Genomic DNA, 8,166 nt, shown 5'->3' with positions numbered 1-8,166 from the left:
GAATAACCACCGATTTTCAGCTGTCGGTGGCTATTGATACTCATTTCTCGGCACAATGCGCCATTATTCCCTCGGGTCTGTGCTCCCCGATGTCTCCAGTGAGCGCTGGATCCTGTACACAGAACCAGATTCTGGAGTCTAACAACAGATATTCACCTTGTATCTTAGGGACAGAAGTTCCAAGCCAGGGAGATGATGGAGACGGAGGGACACCAAGAGCCTGGTCACCCGCTTGTACCAACCTTGCCTCGGTAAGTTGGCGCCACCAGTGGTGGTCGTGACGACAGAGCTATGGTGAGGGTTACATAAGATAGAGCAGTCACAGACTGGGCACACCCCTGCAGCACCCCGTGCTCCCGTTTTTAGACTACTTAATTCTGAGGCATTTTTTGTTTGTTCATTTGTTGGTTTTAGTTCCACGTTTTGTCGCCGGAGCACAAAGCCACACCCTTACCTCAGCCTTGCCTTCCGAGCCTCTGTCAGCCTCTCCGGATGCCCGGTCTTTAGAGCTACCCCCATCACCCTCGGCCGAGAAGCTGTGTGTGTGGTGCTGATTTTTTGACAGACTGAAAATCAGCTTCATGCTCAAAGTCTTTTCTACAATTGAGATTTTCATGGACCCTGCACTCACTCAGGAAACAGCTCCTGGACAGAGCCCTTCGAAGAGAAGGTTGAGTCCTCGGGACCAGTTTTGCAAAATAGAACATTCATTTCAAACGTATACATTCTGGAGCGTTAGCTTAAGACACTGATCATCTCTTGAGGAGGGCACACACACACACACACACACACACACACACACACACACACACAAAGTTATTCTCTTTCTCCTTCAAGGACAGCCAGGGTCCGAAGAAGACCAACTTTTCAGTAAGTGACCATGTTAGGAGTTGGATCTGGACAGGAATGTTAAAAACAGAAGTTTAACACAATGTGGTGGGAGTACGGAGGAAGAGCCAGTTGATTCTAACCAGGGGTTGGACTTGGTCTGTTGTGTTCTATCTCTTTTTGAGCATTAGAAGCTCCTTCTTCAAATACAATGTGTGTAGGCCTCCAATGTCCAGAAGCGAGCTAGGTCAGAGCTGTTCTTTTGGGGGACAGGGGCAGCCTCCAGCCCCTTCAACACTCCCCCTTCCTTCCATTGCCCCAGGGATACCTTGCTATGCCCAGGACTGTGCCCCATGGTTAATGGAACCGCAGTAGCAAACAGAGGAAGCCAAGGGAGACCAAGTACTGGGAGCTTCTGATGATTTACTCCTGGGCCCTTCTGCTTCTCCTCAGCCTCCTACCTTTTAGGTAACTCCTTCCCTCTTGCCCACCTGTGGCTGTGCCGGGGTGGGGCAAGGAAATGGAACTTGAATCTCAGTGTTCTTCTTGCCGGCCTTCTTCCATAGGGTGGAATCACACTTTCCCCAGACACTCCAGCTTCCAAAGCACTTTTTATGCAGGCAGCGTCGTTCAAGCATCTAATAACCCCACGGGGCAAGACCAACGGGGACTGGCAGCGCGGGCTTCCAAGCCACCTACCAGCCCCGTCCCCTCCGTGTCCCACATCCATGATGGGGATGTCAGGAAGGTGCTCGGGACTGTGTCTTGCACGCAGTGAGCCCTCCCAACATGCCAGCCGTGAGGGTTGGGTAAATGACCCAGAAGCACGTCTCTAAAAAGTGGTGGCGGGGGGCGGGGGGCACAAAGTTCCAGGACCCCGGCCTCGGATTCCCCCCTTGGACACCCTCCGCGGTCCCGCTATCCCAGGGTCCTTTGTGTGGTTGTTCAAGTGGCCACAGAAGCACATTTGATCTCCAAAATAAAGTGAGAAGTGCTAGCCATGCTTAGTGAGTGAACGAATAATGCTGTGGTGGGGAGACTCTATTTTTCCAGAGTTTCTCATTATTGGTTTTACTGCGTAAAGCCTGGGAGAAAGAATTGATCATAGCCCACATAGGGAAACTCACTTAGCCCCATCTTTTGTCGAAGGAGAATTACTGTTGGTTATTATTAAAGCTCTATGCCAATCATTTTTCTAAATGTTTTACACGCATTAACTCATTTATTTCTCACTACAGCATTGTGAGGCAGGTGCTATTAGATCCCCACTTCACAGATGAGAATACTGAACCACACAGGGGGCAAATAATTGGCCCACATAATACAATCTCTTACCAACTAGAAATAACCTAAAGTTATAATGTATGTCCATGAGTTCATTAGCTCACCCAGTTCCTCCCCCCTGATTTTTATCACAAATGTTATGGATTTAAAGTTGGGGGGAGGAATCAAGGAGGCAGTGCTTCTCACTCGTCTGAATGAATGGGTCGATGGCAAAGGTTAGTACAGATTTGTTTCAAAGGAGGAAACCCATTAATCCATCATTAGCCCCTGGGCAGGAAGTTGGTTGAGATACCTTTTAAAAAGAGATAAGGAACCAATTATCCTATTTTTGCCTGAGGCAAAACATCCAGGAATAGGGTAGAGAGCAATAAACAAATAAAAATAAGTGGAGACAAAGTAAAAAAGGAACAGAGAACTCAATACAAAAGAGAGTAAGATCCTCTCTCAAGGCCCCAGACCAGCCGGGTCATCCATCACCCGTGGTAGTTGGTTCTTCCTTTCTTATGGACTCAGGAACATGACTTCTCTTTTGTTTTTATGTTATGTTATGTTAATCACCATACATTACATCATTAGTTGTAGATGTAGTGTTCCATGGTTCATTGTTTGCGTATAACACCCAGTGCTCCATGCAGTACGTGCCCTCTTTAATACCCATCACCAGGCTAACCCATCTCCCCACGCACCTCCCCTCTAGAACCCTCAGGAACATGACTTTTAAGGTTCTTATGCCAGAGCAACATTTACAAAAATCTGTCCCGGGACATTTAAAAAAACAAAAAATAGGGTCCAGGGTCTCAGACACTAACAACTAACTTTGGGAGACCCTGTCTATACAGTTCTTCTCCCCAGTTTTATTGAGATGTAACCATCACGTAACACTGACTAGGTGTAAGGTGTGCAACATAATGACCTGATATACCTATATATTATGAAATGCTTACCACAATACATTTAGTTAATATTCATCACCTCACATAATTACAGTTTTATTTGCTTATGATGAGAACTTTTAAGATCTACTCTTTTAGCGACTTTCAATATACAAAACACTAATGGTAATTATGGTCATCATGTGTACATTAATATGCAGTTTTTTTATTTTTTATTTTTGGAGGGAAAGCGTGTTTTATTTTGTTCATTGTTTGACCATGAAGTTTTTTTTTTAATTTTTTATTGTTATGTTAATCACCATATATTACATCATTAGTTTTTGGTGCAGTGTTCCATGATTCATTGTTTGTTCATAACACCCAGTGCTCCACGCAGAACGTGCCCTCCTCAATACCCATCACCAGGCTAACCCATCCCCCTACTCCCTCCCCTCTAGAACCCTCAGTTTGTTTTTCAGAGTCCATCATCTCTCATGATTTGTCTCCTCCTCTGACATACTCCCCTTTTCTTCCTCTCCTGTTATCTTCTTTTTCTTTTTTCTTAAAATATGTTGCGTTATTTGTTTCAGAAGTACAGATCTGTGATTCAACAGTCTTGCACAATTCACAGCGCTCACCGTAGCACATACCCTCCCCGATGTCTATCACCCAGCCACCCCATCCCTCCCACCCCCCACCTCTCCAGCAACCCTCAGTTTGTTTCCTCAGATTAAGAATTCCTCATATCAGTGAGGTCATATGATACATGTCTTTCTCTGATTGACTTATTTCACTCAGCATAACACCCTCCAGTTCCATCCACGTCGTTAATATGCAGTTTTTTTAGCCAGGACTTCTCAGAGCCTTTATTATGGATTGTGAATTTTCAAAAGGGACATAAGGAATGCAGCCTTTTCCAAACTTACCAAACACTGCAACCCATTTTCCAAAGAGCGTGTTGTAGGGTTAATGCTCCAACTTTGGTCCCCACTTTGGGTAATAACATTCTAAAGCAAAATAAATCTTCTGCTCATTTCTTGACTGGATTATTTGCTTTTTGGGTGTTGAGTTTGGATAAGTTCGTTATCAATCTTGGATACCAGCCCTTTATCTGATATGTCATTTGCAAATATCTTCTTCATTCCGTAGGTTGCCTTTTAGTTTTGTTTACTGTTTTCTTTGCTGTGCAGAAGCTTTTTATCTTGAAGTCCCAATAGTTCATTTTTGCCCTTGCTTCCCTTGCCTTTGGAGACATGTCTAGCAAGAAGTCACTGTGGCCGAGGTCACAGAGGTTGCTGACTCTGTTCTCCTCTAGGATTTTGACAGATTCCTGTCTCACATTTAGGTCTTCCATCCATTTAGAGTCTATTTTTGCTCATGGCATAAGGAAATGGTCCAGTTTCATTTTTCTGCATGTGGCTGTCCAATTTTCCCAACACCATTTGTTGAAGAGACTGTCTTTTGTCCATTGGACGTTCTTTCCTGCTTTGTCGAAGATGAGTTGACCATAGAGTTGAGGGTCCATTTCTGGGTTCTTTATTCTGTTCTGTTGATCTATGTGTCTGCTTTTGTGTCAGATGATGACAGCTTTGTAATAGAGCTTGAAGTCCGGAATTATGATGCCACCAGCATTGGTTTTCCTTTTCAACATTCCTCTGGCTATTCAGGGTCTTTTCTGGTTCCATACAAATTTTAGGATTATTTGTTCCAGCTCTGTGAAAAATGTCGATGGTAGTTTGATAGGGATTGCACTGAATGTGTAGATTGCTCTGGGGAGCACAGGCATTTTAACAATATTTATTCTTGCAATGCATGAGCATGGAACGTTTTTCCATTTCTTTGTGTCTTCCTCAATCTCTTTCATAATGTTCTGTAGTTTTTAAAGTACAGATCCTTTAGGGTTGCTGAAAGGCAGGTGGGTGGGGGGACGGGGTAACTGGGTGATGGGCATTTGGGGGGGCACGTGATGTGATAAGCGCTGGGTGTTATACGCAACTGATGAATTATTGAACACTACTTCTGAAACTAATGATGTACTATATGTTGGCTAATTGAATTTAAATTATAAATAAATAAAGCAAAATAAATCAATAGAAAATAAATAATGATGTGATACATCTGTTATTTCTGCTCTGATCTCATAATGTGACATGGAAGTTCAAGAACACAGAGAGGAAGCTTGTTGGTGAGGTGGGAACTTGAGTCTTTGACATTTGTGGGGCTGGGCCACACTCTCCTCAAAGCCCACAAGGCAGAGAATAACTACTACATTTGGAAACAAAACAGTGCTTTAAAAGCCAAGTGTTTATGTGATTTGTTTTCAGGGACTGGATCCCTCTGTCCTCAGAACCAGGAGCACATGCTTTTCTCAGCACTCCCTGACCTTTCATGCCCCAGGTGCAGCCAGGAAGGATGGAGTTCTCAGATGCCTTGTCCAAGAAAAAGTGAGTGACAAAGCAGGAAGCTCCAAATCTACCCATTTGGATGAGACTTAGCCCCTCATCAATGAACCGGCTCCCATTTATAGAATGCCCAGAATGAAAATGCCAACATAAGCCAAAATTCCTACCATGAACAGAGATGTGTGGGCAGGGTTCCTCCCGGCCGTGCTGCCCCTCCATCTGGGTGCATCTCCTGGGAGCCCGGGCGTGCTGGGGTGGCTTGGACTGTGGCTCTGCCTCTCCCTAAAGCTCCCCCGTCTCTTTGTTCCCCAACAACTGCCAAGGCCCAGGAGGCTGGGAAGCAGAGGCAGCGAGGGGTGGGAAGCAAAGAAAGCAGACAGATGCATTTGAGATCCTTCCATCCGTGAGGGAAGGGACCCATCCGGCAGGCCATCATCACTGAGCTCGTAAGCTTCCCCACCAGCCATCAGAACTCCCATGACCATCTCTCTGGGTCTACACTGTTAACCCTCCAGCCTGACACCCAGGTGAGAAGTCTCAGCTCCTTTGTCTCTCCGTCACAAAACCCAGTCCATTCTCCCTGAGCACATCTTCTGAGTCCAGCCCCTCCTCCCACCCCAATCCAGGTCCCACTATCTAGTGGTTTTATGGCCACTCCATGACCAGTCTCTCTCTGTGCTCCACTGTTAGAAGAATCAGACCTCCCTAAATCAGGCCCTTGCTTGAAAACTCTGGCTGCTCCTGGACAGATGCATGCCCACACTGAAAGACCATTTCTAACTTGGCCCCACTCCTCACCCAGCCTCAATACCAGCCACAAGGTGCATGGCGCTTCTCACCAACCATACCGACAGTCTGTCCTTGGTGACACAGGACTCCGACAGGATTGCTCACTCTCCTGCCCACTCTTCCCTTCCCCCAGTCCCTAGAAAGCTCCTATTTAGCTATCGAAGCCCACATCTACTGCCACCTTCTCGCCCCAGCTCCAAGTCAGTGACTTCATCCTCCTGCTCTGCCTGCCCTGCCTCTGCGGCAGCCTCACCACGCTGCACCCCTGAGGGTCCCATCTGTCAGCTCACATACCTGTCACTTCACCTGGGGACAGAGAGACCCCACGTCATTGGTTTTATGTCCCTGAACCTCGGGGGAGGTTAGCACGGAAGTGTTAAATCATGCACAGGGGGACATGGAGGAACTCCCCGCCTGCCTTGCTGGGAGCCCTTAGCAGCCTGCCCCTCTGTGTCACAGATGGAGGAGGAGAAAGCAGTGGCAGCTCTTTTTATCCTTGGACACAGCCAGTTGTCAGCCATTCGGGCTAAAATATGGAAGAGCTGCGTTGGAAACGAGAGCATTACTTGCAGAAGCGGTGGCAGGTAAGGCTGTGTGCTGGGACACAAGACAGGTGCATTTCAGTAAGGACGCCATGCCCAGCACTGCAGAGGACAGCAGTGTCGGCCACGGCAATGTCCCTGAAGAGCCAGGGGCCACTAGGCTGGGGATTTGGGGAGCAGAGAGGATGCCAGTGATGGGGGGCCAGGAAGGACAACAAAACTTGTGGCTCCCTTTGTCATTTTGACTTTGGTCATGCTGCCTTTTGGGTGGAGGGTGTTTTTGTTCATTCTGCCGCTTACTTCAAGCCCTGGTCACAGGGAAAGGACTTTGGCAAATTATCTTACTTATCTGCTCAAAAGCAATAGCATCATACAGTTAATATTTCGGCAACGCATCCTGGCAGGAGCTGCATACAAACAAATGAGGACCCCTTACGTAATCCAAGCTCCGCTTCCAGAACTATAAACAGGACGTTTTCATGGATTCGCCTTGATAGACTTATCGTCAACCATAAAAGGACTCCCTCCTATGAGAAAGTGCAGTGTCATGCTGCTAGTGAATAAATTCTGGAAGAAATTGAACTACTGGCGTTAAATCAATAAATTTAGAAACTGAAGAAACAGTTTTATGTATTTAAATGAAGGGAGGGCAAAACTCTGCAGTAGGCACAGGCGCCTGTCATGGGCAGAGGCTGAAGTCATTCACCCTGGTCTCAGGCGGATGGTAGCTGGTATTTTCCACATCAACAGTTTTAATCTCAGAAAAGAGCTCATAAAAAAGACACATCACTCATCTTATTTTATAGTGTTAGAAAATTGTTTAAGTGTTCAATGCCTAAATGAAGCCCTATAAATTTCACTACATCTGTGTTTTTCGTGATAATGATAACCGTTTTAAAATTGGTGAGATTTCCCCATCGGTAAAAGAAATTGTTGCTTAATACTTTACACAGCCCAATTCTTCATTTATAGATTCTACAGAACCATGAAGGGCAGGACCATGGTTTCCAGTCCTTACATCTGACCTGCCTCAGGGGCTTCTGAAAACACTGGAGCCAAGAACGTTTTTATTGGGCATCCTCTGCCATCACCCTGAGCTCCCACCTCGAGTTACCTGCCCCTGTAGAATCCACATCAAGTGTTAAAATCCCTGCTACAACTTCCTCCTGGCTTTGCCACCTCAGCCAGTCCTTGCCCTAGACCTACTGTGCATTATGAATAAAAATTGTACAACAGAAAGTGGTGGTTGCAAACTCAATTTTTTTATTGATTCCTTTGTTCAACACGGATCTACGGGGAGTTATTGTATGTCAGGCACAGTGCTAGACACTAAGATAGAAACAAATGGTGCATCCTGGTGCGTCCTTCAGGAAGAAGTGGTCCCACCCTGTGGAGGGCTCACAATGTGACAAGGGAGTGAAGTGTGCAGGTCACAATTCCCAAGAGCAT

At 46.1% G+C, this 8,166-nt stretch overlaps 1 long non-coding RNA gene across 1 annotated transcript; it reads left to right on the top strand.

Moving 5' to 3' along the window:
- The first annotated feature begins 5,780 nt into the window (after positions 1 to 5,780).
- Positions 5,781 to 7,911, top strand: LOC113918909. Its single transcript, XR_003518721.1, has 3 exons — positions 5,781 to 5,913; positions 6,635 to 6,759; positions 7,690 to 7,911. It is a non-coding gene; the product is annotated as an uncharacterized LOC113918909 (long non-coding RNA).
- Positions 7,912 to 8,166: the final 255 nt, after the last annotated feature.

Source organism: Zalophus californianus, chromosome 1 (genome assembly GCF_009762305.2).
Source record: "Zalophus californianus isolate mZalCal1 chromosome 1, mZalCal1.pri.v2, whole genome shotgun sequence".
Taxonomy (NCBI): domain Eukaryota; kingdom Metazoa; phylum Chordata; class Mammalia; order Carnivora; family Otariidae; genus Zalophus; species Zalophus californianus.
This window is presented reverse-complemented; position numbering and strand designations above follow the sequence as displayed.